A 22,010-nucleotide genomic window follows, 5' to 3' on the forward strand; every position below is an offset into this window, starting at 1 on the left:
AATCTTGAATCTTTGAACAAAGCTTTCACGTGTCCACATCTCTGAATTCTCTGTCCATATAGAAGAAAACAATCAAAGTGAGTGGAGGGCCGTTCAAGACAGAGGATCACGTGAAGAGCTTTCCTGCTGGCAAATCTGGCAACAGATTGCAAATGACTTAACCAGATGCCAAGACTCCATGATAAATAGTTGTCAGTTCCACAAACAAGGTGATTCCCCCTGCCAGATTGGGGCAGGACTCTATTCAAATTTCTGAAGATGAGAACCGTATATTAAATGATAAAGCAGGTGATCCCAGTAGTACTGGAAATCCAAGGTTTGCAACTTTGAGAGCCCAGGATTCTTGGAGGAAAACTTCATTGGCTGAGTCCCAGAATTATCAGAATAGACACCAGCAAATTTCCATGAAAAATAAACTGTGTCAGTGTAAAGAGGATGTTGACACCATCAGTTGGATTTCACATCACCTTGATGCTCATGGAGTACACAAGGGTCAAAAATCTTACGGCTACAGTGATTATAGAAAAGATAGCACGAGGGTTTCAACACTGGATCAGAATACTATGATTCACACAGGACAAAAACCTTACCAGTGTGATGAATGTAAAGAAACCTTCACCGATCTCTCCACCTTTGATCTTCACCAGCAATTACACTCAAAAGAGAAGTCTCATGTGCAGTGAGTGTGGAAGAGGCTTCCGTTACAGCTCGGTTCTTCATATTCATCAGAGAGTTCACGTGGGAGGAAAACACAGTGAGTGTGATGAGTGTGGCAAGGAGTTCAGTCAGAGCTCACAGCTGCAGACTCCTCAGAAAGTCCACACTGTAGAGAAACCATTCAAATGTGGGGAATGTGGGAAAGGCTTCAGTCGTAGGTCAGCACTTACTATTCATTGTAAAGTCCACACGGGAGAGAAACCTTATAATTGTGAGGAGTGTGGGAGGGCCTTCAGTCAGGCCTCTCACCTTCAGGACCATCAGAGAGTCCACACTGGGGAGAAACCATTCAAATGTGACACATGTGGTAAGAGCTTCAGTCGGAATTCACACCTTCAGTCCCATCAGAGAGTCCATACGGGAGAGAAACCGTACAAATGTGAGGAGTGTGGGAAGGGCTTCATTTGTACCTCAAATCTATACATTCGTCAGAGGGTCCACACAGGAGAAAAACCCTACAAATGTGAGGAATGTGGGAAAGGCTTTAGTCGGCCTTCAAGTCTTGAGGCCCATCAGGGAGTCCACACTGGAGAGAAATCATACATATGTAATGTGTGTGGTAAAGGCTTTACTCTGAGTTCAAACCTTCAGGCACATCAAAGAGTCCATACAGGAGAGAAACCATACAAATGTAATGAGTGTGGGAAGAGCTTCAGGAGGAACTCCCATTATCAAGTTCATCTGGTTGTCCACCCAGGGGAGAAGCCCTATAAATGTGAGGTATGTGGGAAGGGCTTCAGTCAGAGTTCATATCTTCAAATCCATCAGAAGGCCCACAGTGTAGAGAAACCTTACAAGTGTGAGGAGTGTGGGCAGGGCTTCAATCAGAGTTCACGACTTCAGATCCACCAGCTGATCCATACCGGTGAGAAACCATACAAATGTGAAGAGTGTGGGAAGGGATTCAGTCGTAGAGCAGATCTTAAAATTCATTGCAGAATCCACACCGGAGAGAAACCGTATAATTGTGAGGAGTGTGGGAAAGTCTTCAGGCAGGCCTCAAATCTTCTGGCCCATGAGAGAGTCCACAGCAGAGAAAAACCATTCAACTGTGAAGAGTGTGGGAAGAGCTTTGGTCGGAGTTCACACCTTCAAGCCCATCAAAAAGTCCACACTGGAGAAAAGCCATACAAATGTGAGGAGTGTGGGAAGGGCTTCAAGCGGAGCCTGAACCTCGACATGCATCAGAGGGTCCACACAGGAGAGAAACCATGTAAGTGTGGGGAGTGTGGGAAGCACTTCAGTCAGGCCTCAAGTCTTCAGCTTCATCAAAGCGTCCACACTGGAGAGAAGCCGTACAGATGTGACAGATGCAGTAAGGTCTTCAGTCGGCCTTCACAGCTACAGTCCCATCAAAGAGTGCACACGGGGGAGAAGCCTTACACGTGTGAGACCTGTGGGAAGAGCTTCAGCTGGCGCTCCAATCTGACAGTTCATCACAGAATCCATGCTGCTGATAAATCCTATAAAAGTGATAGGAGTGGTAAGACCATCAGAGAGCCCACACACGAAAAAAGTTCCATAGAATGATGAAAACAGAGACAGAAACAACTCAGGTGTCATGTGAATTCTTCCAGTCATCAAGTTCAGAAGAAAAAAAAATCATTTGTTTCATTAAAGTCGGTGTTTCAGCCATAGCTCAACATGTCCCAGTAGCCAGGAGGCCACACGGCAGAGAACTCTGGTAAATGGTGTAGTAAGTTTGAACTTTGACCTCTATTAAATATTAGGGGAGAAGCCTTAGTGTGAGTTTTAGCAGGCCTTGTACAAAAGTATGATGAACATGCCAAAATTTATGCCCATTACAACGTAAATTCCACGAATGCAGCGACGTTTGTTCTGAATCTACAGTCTGAACATTGTCAGCTACTTTGTAGGTGCTCGATATTTGTTCAGTTAATGAATGAGGAACAACTTTTTGAAAATTATGTTGCAATCCCCTCCAAAATTTCATAAAAATTTGTATTCAGAGGAGTTAACCTAAATCTGGCCTTAAAAGTAATTCAGGGAGACAAAAATTTGAAGTGTTAGAAAACCACTCAGTATTGCAATTTGTAATATTAATGTGGCATCGTCCTGTTATGATGAGCTCCATTTGTCTCCCCCCAGCCTCGCTTCAAGTTGGATCTTATCTTGGACTTTGTCTATCTAATATTCTGTGAACCTTATACAGTACAAATTTGGTTATCTTTTGTGACAGTATAGACTTACTGAAAATGGATTGTTCATCTTGCAATACAGAAAGCATACTGTTGACCCTTTTTTCAAGAACGTCAAGGCAGAGGTTTAAGTGTCAGAAAGAGTTACTAATGACAGTGACAGAGGACAAACATTTCTTAGTAAATGAACTGATCGTTGGTTTCTTATTCACCACATTTCCGTCTAGGTTTTGATGTGATTGTCTCCCAAGGGTTTTAGCATTACTTTCATCAGGACTTCTTAAGTAGAGAAAAGAGGCTGTGTGAAGTAGATTACTTTTGTCAAGTTCTCTATCTCCTTACTCCTCTCTGGCCTGAGATAAAAAGAAAAAAATTATTTGTTGAAATTTGGTAACTTCATCAAACATATTTATTCAATGACTGACTTGCACACTTTTTCCTAGCGGTGGATTGAAAAATTGATTTTCAAAGTGAAGTTGCTGAGTACATATCAAAACATAGAACGTGCGTCCCTTTGATATAGAAATCACAGAATAGGACCTTATAATTAGGAAATTCAAGTAGAAAAGGTGAGTAGCATGTCAATGTTACTAAATTTTGCAAAAGTGAAATATTCAATAGGAATGTCTTTATATTTTAAGATACTTATGTAATGACAGGTCTGTTAAAATGATGGCTTAAACTTAATGACAGAAGCATGTAACAGTTTAATGTATTTTAGGTAGGTACATCACATACCTTAATCAAACATGTATGTGTGTGTGTTAATGCATCCTATCATCTGTAAAGGGATATTCACCCTTATGTAAACAGTGGCAAGATTTTCAGGGATTTTTTCCACATTTAACTTCCATATTTTAAATTTTTCATTGAGCATCAATTTTCCAGTAAAATACTGTTATTTTTATAGTAACATAGGTAGTAAAATAATGTAAAATATAATATTAAAAATTACTAAGAACATATTAATCCCTCACAGTAAGAAATCCTATCATCATGAGGTATACATATATATGGCCAAAATTAAGGAATAGACCTCTAGAAATCAGTTATAAAAAAGAAAAAATGTATATGGTTATTCAAAGAGACAGAATATTAGTCAGTGTAACGGTCTATTTATAATTAATGCATTTGAAGTTTAGGATAAATCCATGCAGCCCAGAATATTCTGTTTTAATTCCAACAGTAGAAATGTACACATCCTAGTTCTCCTCATCAGGCTTCCTTACTGGGTGAATGGATGGATAGCTCGGGGTACCGGCTTGTCCTTTCAAGTGCTTGGTCTGACTGGAGAAGTAGCTGGGTCGTTCCAGACACTATGACACAGAGAACCATTAGCTGTGGGAAAAAAGGAATTTACCCCCCAAAAAACTTTTTTAAATTGTTTACAAAGTAACAGTGATTGGGCAAATCCTGAAGATAGAGAGTGGAAATAGGTAAGTTTTAGAGGTAAAATTTATCAACGATTCCCTAAGGAAAAATGTGCATAGGGAAGAAACCTAGAATGATGGGAACAAGTTGTTAAGGAGGAGGTTTGCATACCATTTCCTACTTCTTGGTCATTTCACTGATGTTTAACACTTACTTGGTTAAAGGGCTTTACTCAGCAAAAGATGTATTTAATGTGAGAGGCAGGTTTCCAAGATTGGTTTCCTAGACCACACCTTCACATGTGTATGTAAAGTCCATGCTACCTCAAATTGCATTGCATTAGATGTCAGAAATCCTAGGGCTTTCTTGTTTGGTTTGGTTTGGTAGATATCAAACCACCAACTCTCAAGGTAATTTGTAGTTTAGTGAGTTAAGTCAAGGGCTGGAAAACTACCTCCTGTGAGCCCAACCTGGCTCATTGCCTTTAAAGCTTTATTGGAACCTAAAAGCTCTTTATTGGCCCATCCATTTATTTACCATCTTTGAGTGTTTCCCATTGTGCTGACAGTGTTCAGTGGTTGTGACGAGCACTGATGGCCCACAAAACCTAAAATATTTACTTTCTGGCCCTTCAGAGAAAAAGTCTGTTGATCCCTGTGGTAAGCCCAAAAGGTTTGTCTCTGTAAGTGAAAGACCACAAGTAGAGCAGAACTTAGACTTGGTTCAGTGAGGATTCCAGAGAGGTTTCCTTTTTGATTCTCATATCTGCCCTTCTGGTTGACCTTGTTCTTTAGTTTGGTTCAAAGACAGTGGTAGCAACTAGGGACTACCTGTTTCTTTCTTCACATTCAATGAAAGAGCTGCTCTTAGTGTTGAGTAGTTCACAACTCACTCCCAGTGCGTGGCTTCCTCTAACCTTGACTCCCATCTATGCTAAAGACTAAATCTTTAGCTTTGTATCCAGTTCCATTGGCCTTTGTAGGGCCTTCAGTTTCAAGTCCCAGTTGATAGCTTGAGCTCGAAATCTGTTTTTACCGTTGGGGATTTTCTGTCTTAGCTTTGAGCTTGGCTACATAGCAACACTTTGGGGGACTTGTTATAATCAGCATTTCTATCTTTCTTTCCTTCCTTTTTATTTATTTATTTTTTTAAGGGGATCCAAAGTCAAATTCAGTCAGTGGCTGAATGACAACACATTGATTCACAACCTTGTAGATTCTCTTATGTCATAGGGCATCAGTGGGAAGGAGTAGAATCCTGGAAATTTGAGGTGGAAATATATGGGCAGATTCCAACAAAGCTGAGGCCTGTGACCTCTGACCTGTGACCTCTTAGTTGAGCCTGCTGTGCTATTAGAAGGAAGTCTGCCTCTACTCTGAGGTAGTTTCCTTGCAGGGGTCTGTGGATCCTCAAGACTTGCCTCCACTACCTCTCGTTTTTCCAGACCTAGTAATCAGACTAGAGTCCTTGAAATGGGGAGGGGAGCAGGGAAGGGGTGGGTACCCACCGGGTATAAAGGATGACCATGAGGAGACACTATCTGCTAAAATACGGAATTTTATAACTTATATCAATAGAAACCTGAGAAATAATGTGTGTGGAGTTTGTAGGTATTGAAGCAGGTGGGAGTAATGTAATATTGGGTTAGGCTGGATTTGTTGATACGAGTGCATTCAACACCCATTCCAGACTCAGCGTGTTAGCTTGGCTACCTGGGAATGCCTTCAGCAGTTTGCTCAAATGACTGAAACCTGTACCCAAAGTTAGCGTAGGCTAAAGTCAAAATGCCAGGACTTTCTAAGTATGTTGTAGCAAAATTTCTTGACGTTGGCATGACTGACATTTTGAACTGGATAGCTCTTTGTTGTTGGGAGCTGTCCTGTGCAATGTAAGATGGGCCAGTGGCACATACTCTTCCCTGCCACCCTAGTTGTAACAATAAAAAGTGCCTTGAGGGCTTCCCTGGTGGCGCAGTGATTGAGAGTCCGCCTGCCGATGCAGGGGACACGGGTTTGTGCCCCGGTCCGGGAAGACCCCACATGCCGCGGGGCAGCTGGGCCCGTGAGCCATGGCCGCTGAGCCTGCGCGTCCGGAGCCTGTGCTCCGCAACGGGAGAGGCCACAACAGTGAGAGGCCCGCGTACCAAAAAAAAAAAAAAAAAAAAGTGCCTTGATACATCCGTGTGCACCAGCCACGTGGGGCTCATTCATAACACAGCTCCTTAAAGAAAAAAGTCTCAAGGGGCTTCCCTGGTGGCGCAGTGGTTGAGAGTCCGCCTGCCGATGCAGGGGACATGGGTTCGTGCCAGGGCCCGGGAAGATCCCACATGCCGTGGAGCGGCTAGGCCCGTGAGCCACGGCCACTGAGCCTGTGCGTCTGGAGCTTGTGCTCCACAACGGGAGAGGCCACAACAGTGAGAGGCCCGCGTACCACAAAAAAAAAATAAAATAAAAGTCTCAAGACACTGCCACATATTTCCTGGGAGGGGGGACCAAAAGTGTCCCCAGCTGAGAACCACCACTGTAGAAGGTTTACAAAGGCATAGGAATGCCAGACCACTGGAGTGGATTTATCATATAAGATCTGCTCACCCAAACCCCCTATGTGCCCTGGGAGGGCTCAGAGGACACTTCCTTTGCCAGAGGTTTAAGAAACGTATTGGTGAGGGGAGCGTTAGCAGTCTTGGAATGCTCTGTAGCTGCTCTTCTCTGCAGGCCAAGAATGAGAGGGAAATGATGTCATCATAATGGGCTCCCTAAATTCAGTGAGGCTAATGGGATCGTGGGGCATCATTGGTCAAGTGGAAACACTTCATTGGCAGAGATAAAGTGAGCGTGTTTTTCACAATGAACAGCAAAATGAAAGGGCTCATTAGAATGCTTTGATACACAAAGATTTTTTATTTGCTCATGTGCTATCTCTAGGGCTGAAATAAATGGGAACTCTACTAATACCCTACTTGATTTGAATCAGGAGAAAAGCTCTAGGTCTGATGAACATGTCTGACCGGAATCAACATGGGAGTTGTGCTCCCTCAGCCAATTGGATAACATGAGTCAGTTCCCATTTCCAGAGCATCTTGAATGAAGGGCAGGCCGGGTCCCCTTGAGGGAGGATATACCCTGGTTTACTACCAACTCTCCCGAGGGTGCTTTCTTCTCCCTGGAAGGGATAAAACAACTGAGGTAGAACAGGAAGAGACAAGAAGCACTCCAAGCTCTGCTGGTCAGGGTTACCCTCCAGCGTTGCCTTAATGCTCAGAGCCACACACACCACAGTGAGCTTGGCTCCAGATCAACTACCACGCAACGAAGGTTCTGGAACATTTCCATATCTCGGGGGACCTCATTTCCACGTGACTCTCTTTCATATTCCCCTTTGTCACAGAAGGCTAGGTCCAGTGGTCCGGGTGAGATCTCGGCTCAGGCCCAAGGCTCTCAGACCTCAAAGGTCTGGTCCTGCCAGGGCCCCTGTCCTCTCTGGAGACCACTCCTGGCTCTCTCTGCCGAGAAGGCGCTGCTGGCAGTATGTCCTCTAAGAGTTGAGGTCCGTCGTGCAGACCCTGAGAAAACTCCTAGGAAAAGGCTCCACCTTCTTGTTTACGTCAACAGAGCTCAATGCCTTTGTTAGTGCTGGGTGTGTCCCATTTGATGCAACTGCAGAGCCATTAGGTCAACCAGCACATGTGTGCGGCCCCTTCCCTTGGACTCCTCTGGGCCCTCGTGACATAGGCTCAGAAGACTGCCAGCCTCAAGCCTTACCTCTTCCAAGGCCACACCGTCTCCAGGATCTTCTGTCCCATGAATCTCAGTTGCTGTGTGGAACTCAAAAGAGAGAAAAGAGCCTGCCTGCGGGGTCTCTTCGGGCTGGGGCCTTCTACCTTCTCTTCCTCGTCCTCCTCGTCCTCCTCGTCCTCCTCGTCCTCCTCGTCCTCCTCGTCCTCTTCGTCCTCCTCCTCGGGGTGATCTCGGATTCCACATTGCCCATCAGCTGGGCCATGGTGAGATGAAAGACACGGCAGCTGAAGCCCTCCAGGACGCCAAACTTCACGTGCTGCTGGAGGATCTCCAAGGTGGGGAAGACCCGGCAGCAGGCCATGCACCTGAAGCCGGTCTCCATGGTCACCATCCACTCCGGTGTCTTGGCCCTGGGTCTCTCCTCGACGGCAGGTGACCCTGATGGGCTGCCTGGCGCTGCCCTTTCCTCATACTCTTTGTCCTCCCCAGTGGGCTCACTGTCAGACAGGAGGTTTTCGGTGGACACATCAGAGGGGTAAGTGCCTACTGCGCACGCATCCTCAGGAAGGGTCACTTCTTCTATCCTCAGCTGCTTTTCAGGCAACTCCAAGGGTTTCTTTGTCTTCCAGGAGACAGCGACACCCTTGTTCACTTGTACCTGCATGTAGTATATTTTCATGCCCCTTTCCTGTTTGTCTGGGTGCAGATCGTTCTTACAGGGTGAAGAGGGTGAGGAGGAGACACAGTGTGATGGGGGAGCGGTCTCCCCTTTTTCCTGAACCTGGGCTAGGGGTGCGGTAGGCTGGGCAGTGTCTCGATGTGATCTCCGGATTCCTGAAAAAGGAATTTTAAAACATAATAACATGCATGGGCCATGCCGGAAGCTGAGGGAGCAGGTGTGGTAGACGAGAGAGGGACATTTGCATGACGTAGCTATGTCGTGAGCTTGGTGTCTGTTGGCCGTAGGAGGCAGTGGTGTATCTGGTGTCATCTGTGGGCTTTTCATCTGCGTGTTGGGGGATACTGGAGCGGTGTCTGTATACACGGGTGTGGAGTACAGTGGTGAGGACTGTGGTATGTGAGGGAAGCGTATGGATGCGTGTATGACGAGGAGTGTGAGTTTGGGAATATCGGTGGTGCATTCCTTGTGGAATGGGGCTGTGGTGCAGGAGGAGAGTACTGTGGAGCACGTGCTTGGGGTTCATGTGTGCACGGAGAAGGGCTGTGCCTGGAGGGCGCATGTGTGTGTGAGCTGTGTGGACCTGAGCTGGATGGCGCTGCTCTCAGGCTGGAGGTGTATGATGCAGAACTCTGTCCTTCTCTGGAAGCAAAGGCAAAGAGAAACCCTACATTTTTCTCTGAAGATGCTTAATCTGGTCCCTCTTCCCTCCACCTCAAGTCCAGACCTTTCCGGCCACTGCTCCTTGACTTCCCCACCATGGTAGTACCAGGATTCACACCCGCCCCCCACCCCTGACTCAGCTGGGATACACGCCCTCGTAACAGCTCAGCCATCCCGCCCAGGCTCCTCCACAGAGCCCTCATCACCTCTGATGACCTTGGGTTTCCTCTCAGCCTCCCTGGGATCTGTGTGCCTCCTGCCTCACAGCCAAGCACCCCCTCACCTGAGGAGCCCCGCGCCCTTACCGGCGTACATGAGCTTGCGCGGAGAAGAAGCACAGGAGAAGTGTTTAGGGGCAGAGGAGACCTCCCCTGGCCCTGGGCTGCAGCCTTGGGCCACCACAGTGGATCCAAGCCGAGGGGGATCCTCTTGTGACTTCGAGATTCCTGAGGGAGGAATGAAAGGCTCAGGGTGGGTTCATCAGTCCTCTGTCCACAAATATTTACTGAGTGTGTGACACGTGTCAGGTGCAGTGAATACACACAGTTGAGAGTGTGGTTCCCAGTGGATACTCCAGGATTTAATTCCAATCCATACTTATTCTCTCACTGTCTAGTTGGTAATGTAGGCCTCGGTGGTGACTGTGAGTGTGTGGGAAGAGTGAGTGATGTGTATCAGTTAAGTCTGTGGTAAGTGTGGGGTTGGCATGGGGAGCACAGTGCAGATGTGTCTATCTGTGTGTGTGGCCTTTGTGTGCATGGTTTCTGTTCACAAGTCAGGAATTCTGGGACATGTAACTTTTCCTCATTACATGGTGTGGCTTGTATTTATGGTGCGTGTTCATTCATTCAGTCACCAAGATTCAGTAAGCAGCTACTCCTGTGTATCCGGCACTCTTCCATTGTTGTAGTCTTTGGTAACGCTGCACATTCTAGTAGGGGAAGACACACACTAAACAAAACTACAATAAATATATAATACATCAGCTGGTGGTAAGTATATAAGGGTTGCCAGACTTAGCGAACAAGAATACAAGGCACCCAGTTAAATTTCAGTTTCAGATAAACCCAGAATACTTTTTTAGTGTAAGTATTCCCATGCAGTGTTTGGCCTGACTTAGTTTTAGTGTAAGTATGGCCCATACAATATGTGGGACATACTGATACTGAAAAATTACTTGTTGTTTATCTGGAATTCAAATTGAACTGGATAGCCCATATTTTCTCTGGCAATCCTGACCTGGGTTACTGAGACTGTGGTTTACTGTGGTTTGTACAAAGCGGGTCTGGCATTACTCAAGAATGTGTTATAAGTGTGGTGTGTATGACACGTGACTGGTTCTTATAGAGGTATTTAGAGATGGCTGAAGTTAGCTGTGTTTGTGCAAGAGTTGAGGAGATACATATATATATAGTGTGTGTGTGTGTGTCCTATATATATAGTGTGTGTGCCTATATACATATCTCATCTCCAGCGTTTGGTGTTGGAGGAGACGATTGTGATACAGGTGGGTTGTATGAGAACGTAGTACAGAAGGGATGCATGTATATACCTCCATGTGCTGTGTGTGGTTTACTAAGGAAGTTATATGTGGGGTGTGTGATATTTTTGCTGTATCAGAGTGTACATGGGTGTATGAGTTACTGTCTCATGAAACACCCCTAACAAGAATTCTGTATACACTCTTACGTACACCGAGTGTCAGCCAGGTCCAGGCAGGGTGACAAGAACTTTACCACGCAGACTTTATATCTGGTAAGCACTCTAACCCCATTCATCTCGCTCTTCTCTGCACTACCCCCCACCACACACACACACACACACGAACACACAGGAACACAGAGCAAAATATTCTGAATGGTCAGGGGCAGTCATTGCCTTCCCCAGCCTGTCCCAGCCACTGCCTGGAAATCTGCCTGCTGTCTAGAGCTCCATTCCCAGGACCCATCCTACAGTCTCCAGGGCCCTGGGCCTGGTAGGAGCTACTGGGCTCTAATCTGGGGCAGAGGCCTCTAGCTGGAGCTCTGGGGTGACCACCCCTCTCCCAGGGCAAGCTACTCGCCTACATTTAATGCACGCAGGCACCCCGTGGCCCGTGGCTCTCAGAGCTCCCCGCAGGACCCTGAGGCCATTTCTCACCCCTGCTCACGCGGTCTCAGTCTCTGGAAAACCCTTCCCTTCCCTTGATCTCCTTTGGGAAATTCTTCCTGTTGAAGGAATAAAACCTCCTTGCTTTCAATATGACACCATCCCTAGACAAACAATCTTCTTTCAAAGTGCATTCCACTTGTCAAGATATTTTTCAACAGGGCCTTCAACTCATGGGGCTTCTCTTTCCACTTTGGTAAAAGAGGCCAAGCAACTCATGGGTCTCTCTCAGCATCCTTGCATCCTTCACATCCCCCACCTCATGACCCCAGGGAAAGATCCAAGAGAATAAGAGAGAAATCGGGGACTGAGAAAAGCTGCACCTCTAGGTCTGTGCAAGCAGGATGCAGCCTGCTATGAGTCCGACAGAGCTCCAGGCCCGGCTGCCCCAGGGGAGAGTCCTCAGACCAGCGGAGCTGACCTCCCATCTCCCAGGGGGCATCTGGCCGTTCTGTGCCGTCTCACACCACAGGGACCCTCCGGATGGATACGGCAGCGTCAGTGAGACAAGGTCTCTCGCTCCCTGCTTCACAGGTGACACGTTCTCAGTCCCCCCCATCCTAGAGAAGGTTTAGTTTGGCAGAAACCCATGTGCCCCAGCATGTTGCCCCCCACATACCTCCTCCGTTCTCGGCAGTTTCCTGGGACTCTTCATTTTCCAGATGTTTCCTCTTTTGTCGCCGTTTCATGGTACCAACTAGAAGTCTCCCTTAGAAGATGCCTCAAGAGATGTCCAACTCCTCCTCTTCCCTACAGGTTGGCCCTTGTTGGCTCTTGGGCAATCCGTTGAAATGATTCAATACAAATAAAAATAGTCAAGTCTCCTAAATGGCTGAAAAACTTGTACCACTTAGTGAACCAGCAGTACTGCCTAGTGCTCACCAGGGCTGTTATGTTTGCAAGGTTGCCAGGCGCACAGTGGAATTCTGTGACCTCAGTGATGACATCAGAGCATTCCGTGGACCTAGGTGGAGCACAGTGTCTGCAATAGCACAGGCCCCATTTTCAAGAACATTTCCTTTTTCCCAGCTGAACCTTTCCCGTGAAAGGGAAAGGTTCATACCATATCTATTATAAATTGTATCATACCATGTCTATTATAAAATTCACATTTTGAGTGGAGATCTTTTCATGTCTTTTCTAGAGAGATTTAATATGAATATTTTCAGTGGTCTCCAGTTTCCCTGTGGATTATTGACGTTTTAAACTCTGCACTTCAATTTTCCCTCAATACGTGTAATTTTGTCACAGCTATTTCTGTACTTAAAGATGAGGAACTATATAATTGATTTCTTCATTTTTTTCCCATCTCTTTCCAAGGTACTGCATTTGATTGTGTCTTACGAATGAGTGAAAAATGCTAGTCCTTGAGTCAGGACGTTGGGCCCTTTACCAAGTAACTCAACCTATCTGGGCTTCAGCTTCTGTATGTGCCATCAAGAGGCTTGGACTAGCTGACTTTTCAAATGCTGTGTTTCTTTGATTCACTCTCACTTACTGATCTGCCACTTAAGAAGAGGGTCTGTTCTCATAAAGTAACAACAGTCTTTTCCTAACCTTGGGTTGGGTGGAGTTTAACTGTTCGTACTCAGTTTGTTAGTTATATTGCCTTCTACGTATGCTTAGCTCTAAATAATTTATATGGCTCTTGTGACAATTTTTAGATCTTCTTTTTTTCTTATTTTCTTTTACAGTTTCTAATTTGTTATCGCCAGTGTAGAGGAGCCTGATTGACTTTTAAAATTTATTGATCTTGTATGTGTGTGCCTTGTTGAACCGTCTTATTAGTTCCTGCTAGTTTATCTGTGGGTTCTTTTGGGTCTCCTAGATAAATGAGCATAGGAAATGTAAATAATGTGTTCTTTGGATAAAGTTTATTTTCTTGCATCTATATATATATAGAAGCAATATGTTGAATTGATTTAAATATTTAAATACTTACATACCTGTTATCACAATCTAACATTCTTGATCTTATTTTCTTTCAATCAATATTATGTTTTCAAGATTTATCCACGTGAATCCATATAGATCTAGGTCTTTGATTTTTGACTGCTTGATATTATTTCATCACATGCATATAGCATCATTTATTTTCCATTCAAGCATTATTGGACAATTGGATTGTTTCCCTCCCTTCTCTAGAACAAACAACATTTCCTAGAATATCCCTGAAGATGTCTGACAGTCGAGAAGGGCCAGGCTGCCCGAAGGATTGCTACTTGCTTTCAGCCACCTTCCAACAGGCCGTCTCCAGCCAGCAATTTGAAGCACAGCTGAAATGAAAACTGCCCCAAATGTGAAGATCTTAGGAGCTTCCTAGAAGGTGGGAGGTTAATGATAGGCATCCTGCTGGGATCCCAGGGGAGTCTGAGCTGGCCTGAAGCTCATCTTCCTCCTCCACCGCTCAAGAGAAATGTGGAGGAAAGAAGCCTTCAAAAACTCTGAGCAGGCAGAGGGAGAGATATTGGGGGCCGAAGGTGTAACTGAGGTCTTGGAGTGGGCTGTGAGCACGCAGAGCCTCTAGAGAGCCAGGCTCTGCCTTCTGAGAACTTCTCCCCTAAGGCTGCTCATAATTCAGGTGATACCAGCCATATAGAGCCGACTTGGCCCACACTGTCACAGAAAGCCTTATCAGAATCTCTTCTTCTTCATACACTCTTGTGTCTGTTACTTGGCTATTGCCTTTGGTACTCCACTGATGTGAACCACAGTCGCCAGGGGATGGAGGACACTAGTGACCCATCTTGCTCTGTGGCCTCAGTCCACAGCTTGAGGGTAAGGGAAGAGGCCAAATGAAGGTCAAGAAGGAAAGATGGAGTTTGAAGAGAAGACCTGAGTTAAGGGTGTCTTCTCAAGTCTTGATGACTGAAATGTAGCTCCAGTACCTGAAGTCCTGCTTGTTCTCAAGGCTGACCACGGGGCTGGGTGCACTCAGTGAAGGAACCGTATACACTTAGTATTTCCTTGCTTGCTCACACTTGCCCTCCTCTGATACACCCTCTGCAAGACTGCTCTTCCCCTGAAACAACTTTCCACCTGCCACTGTCATCTCAGGAACATTTGCTTCCCCTTCCTAGTGTCCCCCTAGAATGCCATTGCAGCCAATTCATAATTGGATAATCATGCTTCTTACCATAGTCTCAGCAACTTCTGAAAACTTTTATTCACTTTATTCCATAGTCTTCACCCATCAATAATCTTCCTTAACTTCCTAGCTGCAGGTTAAGCCATTCGGAATCATTTCTTTTTCTTTCTCTTCTTTGGCAAATCCTTTCTATCTTTTAAGGTCTTTTTCTTGTCTCTCTACCATCCTGCCTTGCTGAACTTCTTTTTTTTCCGTTTAAGTAACCTTTCAATCTCCTTCCCCAATTTCCTCATAAACATTGAGAGTTTATTCCTCACACGTTAGACAGCGGTTTATGAATGGCCAGGCATAATGGACTCAGAATGAGTTGGCACCCCCGAGGTACCTGTCTTGCTGGGGAGCCACAGGTGAAGGGCTGGCTGCTGGACACATGTTTGCATGGAGTCAGGCTGAGTGGCCTCAGGGTGTTTGCTCTACACTTGTGTGTGTTTCTCCCTAGTTGGTTTCCTTGTCCAGCCACCTGTGACCTCCCTCCATCCAGCCCAGGGAATCCTTCTCATCACAGGGGTAGGATGTTTGTCTCATTTTCCATCACATCCTTTCCCCAAAGTTTGGTTGTGAGTTGTTCCCATTCCAAAGACCTTTCCTCTTGGAAGAGAAAAGAGAAAATCTTGTCTCTCCTTTCCTCTCACTTCACTTCTGCTCTATTATCTCCTCCGTCCAGAATGGCCCCCTGACTCAGATGGGTGTAGATCCAAAGATGGCAAGAACTGCCAGCAATTCTGAGATAATAATACGGATGGATCAGGAAAACGTGAAAACCTTTATCCCGCCACATTAAAAAACATTGCGCTTCCAGTGTATTCAGAGTCTCAGTGTAGAAACACAAATGATAGAGAAATTGAATTACACTCAAGTTTTTCTTTCCTGCTTTCCTGTTTTATTCTAATTCTCCAAGTTAACATGATAAACTATTTGTTAGGTACGCTTTCAGACATTTTCTACCCAGGCACACTTTTCTTTTTTTCACATAAGAGTGTGAACTAGGTCACTTTCAACATGCTGTGATTCTGTGATTCACTGTCTCCCACCGAGTCATCCACTGATAAAGTCATCTGTTTCATGGAGAAATATTTCCAATAGCTAATAGCCAATGTCTGTGGAGTGCTTACTCTGTGTCGGTTTCTTGTAACTACTTTACAGATCATTTGTACAACGTACCCATGGACCAGGTACAATTATGACCCCCAAGTGACAGATAAGTGCAGATAAGTACAAATAAATACAGAGGCCAAGTGACTTGCCCAAGACACTGGAGCAAATCAAAATCCATGCCTCTGTAATCATTTTGCCCTATTGCCTCTGTCTGGGAGGCTTGATGATTTGGCAACTAAAACCTTAAATATCATGTTCCATTTTTATATCTGTGACACAAGCGTGGGGCTGTGATATGGGGTAACTAACCTGACTACTTTTGAAAACACTTATGCACCTGGATGAAAGTAAGCCAGGGACTGCAAGCTATAGATTTAAGGTTTCCTACCAACTTTTAAAAATAGCTTCTTGAATGCAATTTATGTAGTGTCAAGTCTAGGATGTAGTCCAAATAGTAACAGAAAAATGGAGATATGTAGAAAAATACTTAAAGTTGACAAGTATTGGGAGTGTAGTATTTTTGGGGCCAGCGTGTAGACCACAGGAAAACTTGCTGTTTCCATCCCAGAGGGAAGAGCCCTACGTTGCAACTGCCAAGGTCCCTGGGGCAGCAAGTGTGCTCACTGCTTAGTAAAGAAGCATCCTCAGTTTGATAGAATCATATGGGAGCCTTACATTTGGTTAGCAGTTCTACGTTTTTGATGTAATAATATTTTCAGGGTGTGGGAGGGTATCAAGCTCTGAAAATACCCTTGGAGAGATTTGCTTATTAAGTTTGGCTTTTTCAGTCTCCCTACTACTTCTTTACTAAACACCAGGCGGTTTCCTTCACTTTTCAGACCCATGTTGTTTTTCCCTTGTCTAATGAACTTTGAAATACTTTTGGATGAGCTATGAAGTTTGGGAAAAAATAAACATCTCTTTAAAATAAGGAAGATAATAACAATGACAAGTAGAAAAAGCTCTAAAACAGAGAATATCCTCCATTCTAGCCAATGACTGGGACTGGAAGGTTCGTGCTCGCTGTCCAGGACGTAGAAATAAAAGCTGAGGAGGCGCTGAGGCGTCTCCTGGATCTCTATGAGCCTCCATCATTTCTGAAGGGTAGGGTTGACAGATAAAATATAGGCTGTTTAGTTAACTCTGAATGTCAGAGAAACAACAAGTACATTTTTAAGATAAGTATGCCCCAAATAGTTCATAGGATCTACTTATACTAAAAATAATGACTTACTATTCATGTGAAGTTCAAGTTGAACTGGGCATCCTGTACTTATATTTACTAAATCTGACAGCCCTACTGATGATCCACAATGGAGGCAGTTGAGGAGCGGTACATGCTGGCTCTCGGACAGTCAGAAATGGCTTCAGCAGATCCAGGTACAGTATGAAATTCTTTTTGGATGTAGCTCAGAAGCCATGGCCAGCCCTTGACTGCAAGTACTGCCTCGGGTTTCCCTGAGGTGGGGTAAACCTTCCTCTTAATGGCCTTTTGGTAAGTCTGGAAGACCATATCCAAGGGGAGCCCCAAAGTCAGTTTCATCCTCACAACCATGTTTCCAATTCCTGGAATTGGCTGCATGTGACTCACAAGAGCTGAGGAGGTTTGTGGAAATTGGGAGTGTCATAGCTTGAACCCTTTGTAGGTAAAGTTTTGCTGTTGTGAGAGTTTTAACAGGAGCAATGTGAAAGACTCCTGGTCCCCAGGTAGATAGAAACAATCCTGTTCTACTTCTGTGTATGTGACAAGTCTCTAATAGTTCAGAGAGCAAGGATCTGGTCTTAGAAAGACTGATCCAAGCTTGGATGTTTCTGGGGACAAGGCAAGGTCCTGAGTTTCAAGTTCACCTTTTATGGTTGAGGAGACACTAAGGTGGTCAGAAGGGAAATCATGGAGGAGACCTTGGCTTCCTCCATCGTGCAGGCTTGTATATGTGGTTCTATGTAGATTGTGTTTCAAAGGTGGAGCTTGTTTACAACTATGGACATTCTCCGATGTGCTTTTTGGACCTTCATTCCCAGAGCGAGAGCAGTGCCGAGGCTCTAGAAATGCCATGGATATTCTGAGCTGTCAGTGGCATTTCCCAGGTACTGTTGCCTTGGTGCCGCTCCTTGAAATGTCCAAAGGGATTATCATCTGTCTTGTGGCGGGTGCTAGCATTGTGAAAGGGAGCTGCTGCACCTGGCTCAGAGGATTTGGGATGTGGTGGGAGGAGTAGTAGTGCTACGACTATAAATTGTATCACAGCATATCTATTCCATCTTGAGAGTGGGGTTGGGGGGTTCTGAAGGGGGGCTTTTATTGTACTTTTATACATTGTACCCTTGAAACTAATTCAATTTTTTAAAATTAATTAAGTTATTTTGGGCTGCATTGGGTCTTTGTTGCTGCTAGCGGGCGTTCTCTAGTTGCAGTGAGCGGGGGCTACTCTTGGCTGTGGTGCACGGGCTTCTCATTGCAGTGGCTTCTCTTGTTGCGGAGCATGGGCTCCAGGCACGCAGGCTTCCGTAGTTGTGGCACGTGGGCTCGGTAGATGTGGCACACGGGCTCTAGAGCGCAGGCTCAGTAGTTGTGGCGCGCGGGCTGAGTTACTCCGTGGCACGTGGGATCTTCCCAGACCAGGGCTCGAACCCATGTCCCCTGCATTCGCAGGCATATTCTTAACCACTGCTCCACCAGGGAAGCCCAATAATTCAGTTTTTTATAAAGAGAAGATTCCTAATAGTATTCCAAATTTTTAAAAATATGTAGTTGGATAACACTATGAAAAATTAACTGATATATTCTTTTATTATTTCTCTTTGCTCCCTGGATTTTTGTCCCCATCCAGTCAGCTAGGCACTCTGAGTTCACTGCATTAGGAAGGTAAAGACTCAGCAGAAATGAGGGAGAAAAAAAGAAAATTCTCAGCTTTGGAATGTTCACAACGGAGGCCACAGTAGAACAGGTGAGAATTCTGTGAACAAAAACTAAATGTCGTCTCAAATGCAAAACAGTATTCTCTGCACTGGGAGGCAGGAGAGGGAGGGAGGGAAGGACTGAAGGAGAGAGATCAGTGTGGCCAGGGACATGGAGACTGTGCTTGAGGACGATAGGCCCAGGAAGAGAATCAGAATCTGGAGAAGATTCAGCCTGCACGTGATCATTGCCTCCAGCCAGCACCCTCATCTCAGACGTTGGGAAATTCAGAGAGAGAGTGGGAGTACGTCAGGAGGGCCACGCGCATAGTCTGTGTGGCAGGGGTTGTGGCCATTCCCTATTTGTGAGGAGTCCCCAGCAATTTGCAGGCCTCTTCTGGAAAATGCTGGTGGACGTCTCTAGTGCTTATGTGAAAGCTTGTTCACAAACCTTGAAAGATACAGATGTAGATGACAGATAGATGCATAGATAGAAAAATGTAATTAAATAAAAGCTCCAGGAAAGGTTTGGAAAATGCCCTTTATTGCATAGGACGCTTCTATCGTCATATGATGTTAGACTGAGTGCCGGTCCCTTCATCCTCCTTCAGACCACGGCCTTCTGTCTGCTACTCTCCCGAGGGTCCTTTCTTCTCCCTGGAAGGGATAAAACAAATGAGGTAGAACAGGAAGAGACAAGCAGCACTCCAAGCTCTGCTGGTCAGGGTTACCCTCCAGCGTTGCCTTAATGCTCAGAGCCACACACACCACAGTGAGCTTGGCTCCAGATCAACTACCACGCAACGAAGGTTCTGGAACATTTCCATATCTCGGGGGACCTCATTTCCACGTGACTCTCTTTCATATTCCCCTTTGTCACAGAAGGCTAGGTCCAGTGGTCCGGGTGAGATCTCGGCTCAGGCCCAAGGCTCTCAGACCTCAACGGTCTGGTCCTGCCAGGGCCCCTGTCCTCTCTGGAGACCACTCCTGGCTCTCTCTGCCGAGAAGGCGCTGCTGGCAGTACGTCCTCTAAGAGTTGAGGTCCGTCGTGCAGACCCTGAGAAAACTCCTAGGAAAAGGCTCCACCTTCTTGTTTACGTCAACAGAGCTCAATGCCTTTGGTAGTGCTGGGTGTGTCCCATTTGATGCAACGGCAGAGCCATTAGGTCAACCAGCACATGTGTGCGGCCCCTTCCCTTAGACTCCTCTGGGCCCTCGTGACATAGGCTCAGTAGACTGCCAGCCTCAAGCCTTACCTCTTCCAAGGGACGGCCACACCGTCTTCCAGGATCTTGTGTCCCATGAATCTCAGTTGCTGTTTGGAACTCAAAGGAGAGAAAAGACCCTGCCTGCGGGGTCTCTTTGTGCTGGGGCCTTCCCCCGTGGGCTGCGCTCCCTCATTCTCCTTTTCTTCTTGCTTCTCTTCCTCGTCCTCCTCGTCCTCCTCCTCCTCCTCCTCGTCCTCCTCCTCAGGGGTGCTCTCGGATTCCACATTGCCCATCAGCTGGACCATGGTGAGATGAGAGACACGGCAGCTGAAGCCCTCCAGGATGCCGAACTTCACGTGCTGCTGGAGGATCTCCAAGGCGGGGAAGACCCGGCAGCAGGCCATGCACCTGAAGCCGGTCTCCATGGTCACCATCCAGTCCGCTGTCTTGGCGCTGGGTCTCTCCTCGACGGCAGGTGGCCCTGATGGGCTGCCTGGCTCTGCCCTTTGCTCTTACTCTTTCTCCTCCCCAGTGGGCTCACTGTCAGACAGGAGGCTTTCGGTGGACACATCAGAAGAGGGCTCAGTGGCTACTGCGCACACATCCTCAGGAAGGGTCACTTCTTCTATCCTCAGCTGCTTTTCAGGCAACTCCAAGGGTTTCTTTGTCTTCCAGGAGACAGCGACACCCTTGTTCACTTGTGCCTGCATGTAGTATATTTTCATGCCCCTTTCCTCTTTGTCTGGGTGCAGATAGTTCTTAGAGGGTGAAGAGGGTGAGGAGGAGACACAGTGTGATGGGGGAGCGGTCTCTCCTTCTTCCTGATCCTGGGCTAGGGCTGCTGTAGGCTGGGCAGTGTCTCGATGAAATCTCCGGATTCCTGAAAAAGGAAATTAAAATCATAATAACATGCATGGGCCATGCCGGAAGCTGAGGGAGCAGGTGTGGTAGACGAGAGAGGGACATTGGCACGACATAGCTATGTCGTGAGCTTGGTGTCTGTTGGCCGTAGGACGGAGTGGTGTATCTGGTGTCATCTGTGGGCTTTTCATGTGCGTGGGGGGGATACTGGAGCGGTGTCTGTATACAGGGGTGTGGAGTATGGTGGTGAGGGCTGTGGTATGTGAGGGATGCGGCTGGATGCGTGTACGACGAGGAGTGTGAGTTTGGGAATATCGGTGGTGCATTCCTTGTGGAATGGGGCTGTGGTGCAGGAGGAGAGTACTGTGGAGCACGTGCTGGGGTTGATGTGCACTGAGAAGGGCTGTGCCTGGAGGGCGCGTGTATGTGTGAGCTGTGTGCACCCGAGCTGGATGGTCCTGCTCTCAGGCTGGAGGTGTATGATGCAGAACTCTGTCCTTCTCTGGAAGCAAAGGCAAAGACAAAGCCTACATTTTCCTCTGAAGATGCTTAATCTGGTCCCTCTTCCCTCCACCTCAAGCCCAGACCTTTCCGGCCCCTGCTCCTTGACTTCCCCACCATGGTAGTAGCAGTATTCACACACACACCCAAGACTCAGCTGGCATCCACGCCCTCGGAACAGCTCAGCCATCCTGCCCAGGCTCCTCCACAGAGCCCTCATCACCTCTGATGACCCTGGGTTTCCTCTCAGCCTCCCTGGGATCTGTGTGCCTCCTGCCTCACAGCCAAGCACCCCCTCACCTGAGGAGCCCCGCGCCCTTACCAGCGTAGCTGAGCTTGAGCGGAGTAGAAGTACAGAAGAAGTAGTTAGAGGCAGAGGAGACCTCCCCTGGCCCTGGGCTGCAGCCTTGGGCCACCACAGTGGATCGAAGGTGAGGGGGATCCTCTTGTGACTTCGAGATTCCTGAGGGAGGAATGAAAGGCTCAGGGTGGGTTCATCAGTCCTCTGTCCACAAATATTTACTGAGTGTGTGACACGTGTCAGGTGCAGTGAATACACACAGTTGAGAGTGTGGTTCCCAGTGGATACTCCAGGATTTAATTCCAATCCATACTTATTCTCTCACTGTCTAGTTGGTAATGTAGGCCTCGGTGGTGACTGTGAGTGTGTGGGAAGAGTGAGTGATGTGTATCAGTTAAGTCTGTGGTAAGTGTGGGGTTGGCATGGGGAGCACAGTGCAGATGTGTCTATCTGTGTCTGTGGCCTTTGTGTGCATGGTTTCTGTTCACAAGTCAGGAATTCTGGGACATGTAACTTTTCCTCAT

General features: G+C 46.6%; 2 pseudogenes across 2 annotated transcripts; both read right to left on the bottom strand.

Moving 5' to 3' along the window:
• Positions 1-4,078: 4,078 nt before the first annotated feature.
• LOC308610953 (protein FAM170A-like) lies at positions 4,079-9,771 on the bottom strand (annotated as a pseudogene). Its single transcript has 2 exons — positions 8,128-9,771; positions 4,079-4,192 (listed from the first exon to the last, which is right to left on the bottom strand). The product of its transcript is annotated as a protein FAM170A-like (transcript).
• On the bottom strand, positions 9,606-20,664 carry LOC308610954 (protein FAM170A-like; annotated as a pseudogene). Its single transcript has 2 exons — positions 19,965-20,664; positions 9,606-9,609 (listed from the first exon to the last, which is right to left on the bottom strand). The product of its transcript is annotated as a protein FAM170A-like (transcript).
• Between the last annotated feature and the right edge of the window lie 1,346 nt (positions 20,665-22,010).

The sequence above is a fragment of the Mesoplodon bidens genome (genome assembly GCF_964165515.1).
Source record: "Mesoplodon bidens genome assembly, contig: HAP1_SCAFFOLD_277, whole genome shotgun sequence".
In the NCBI taxonomy this organism is placed as follows: domain Eukaryota; kingdom Metazoa; phylum Chordata; class Mammalia; order Artiodactyla; family Ziphiidae; genus Mesoplodon; species Mesoplodon bidens.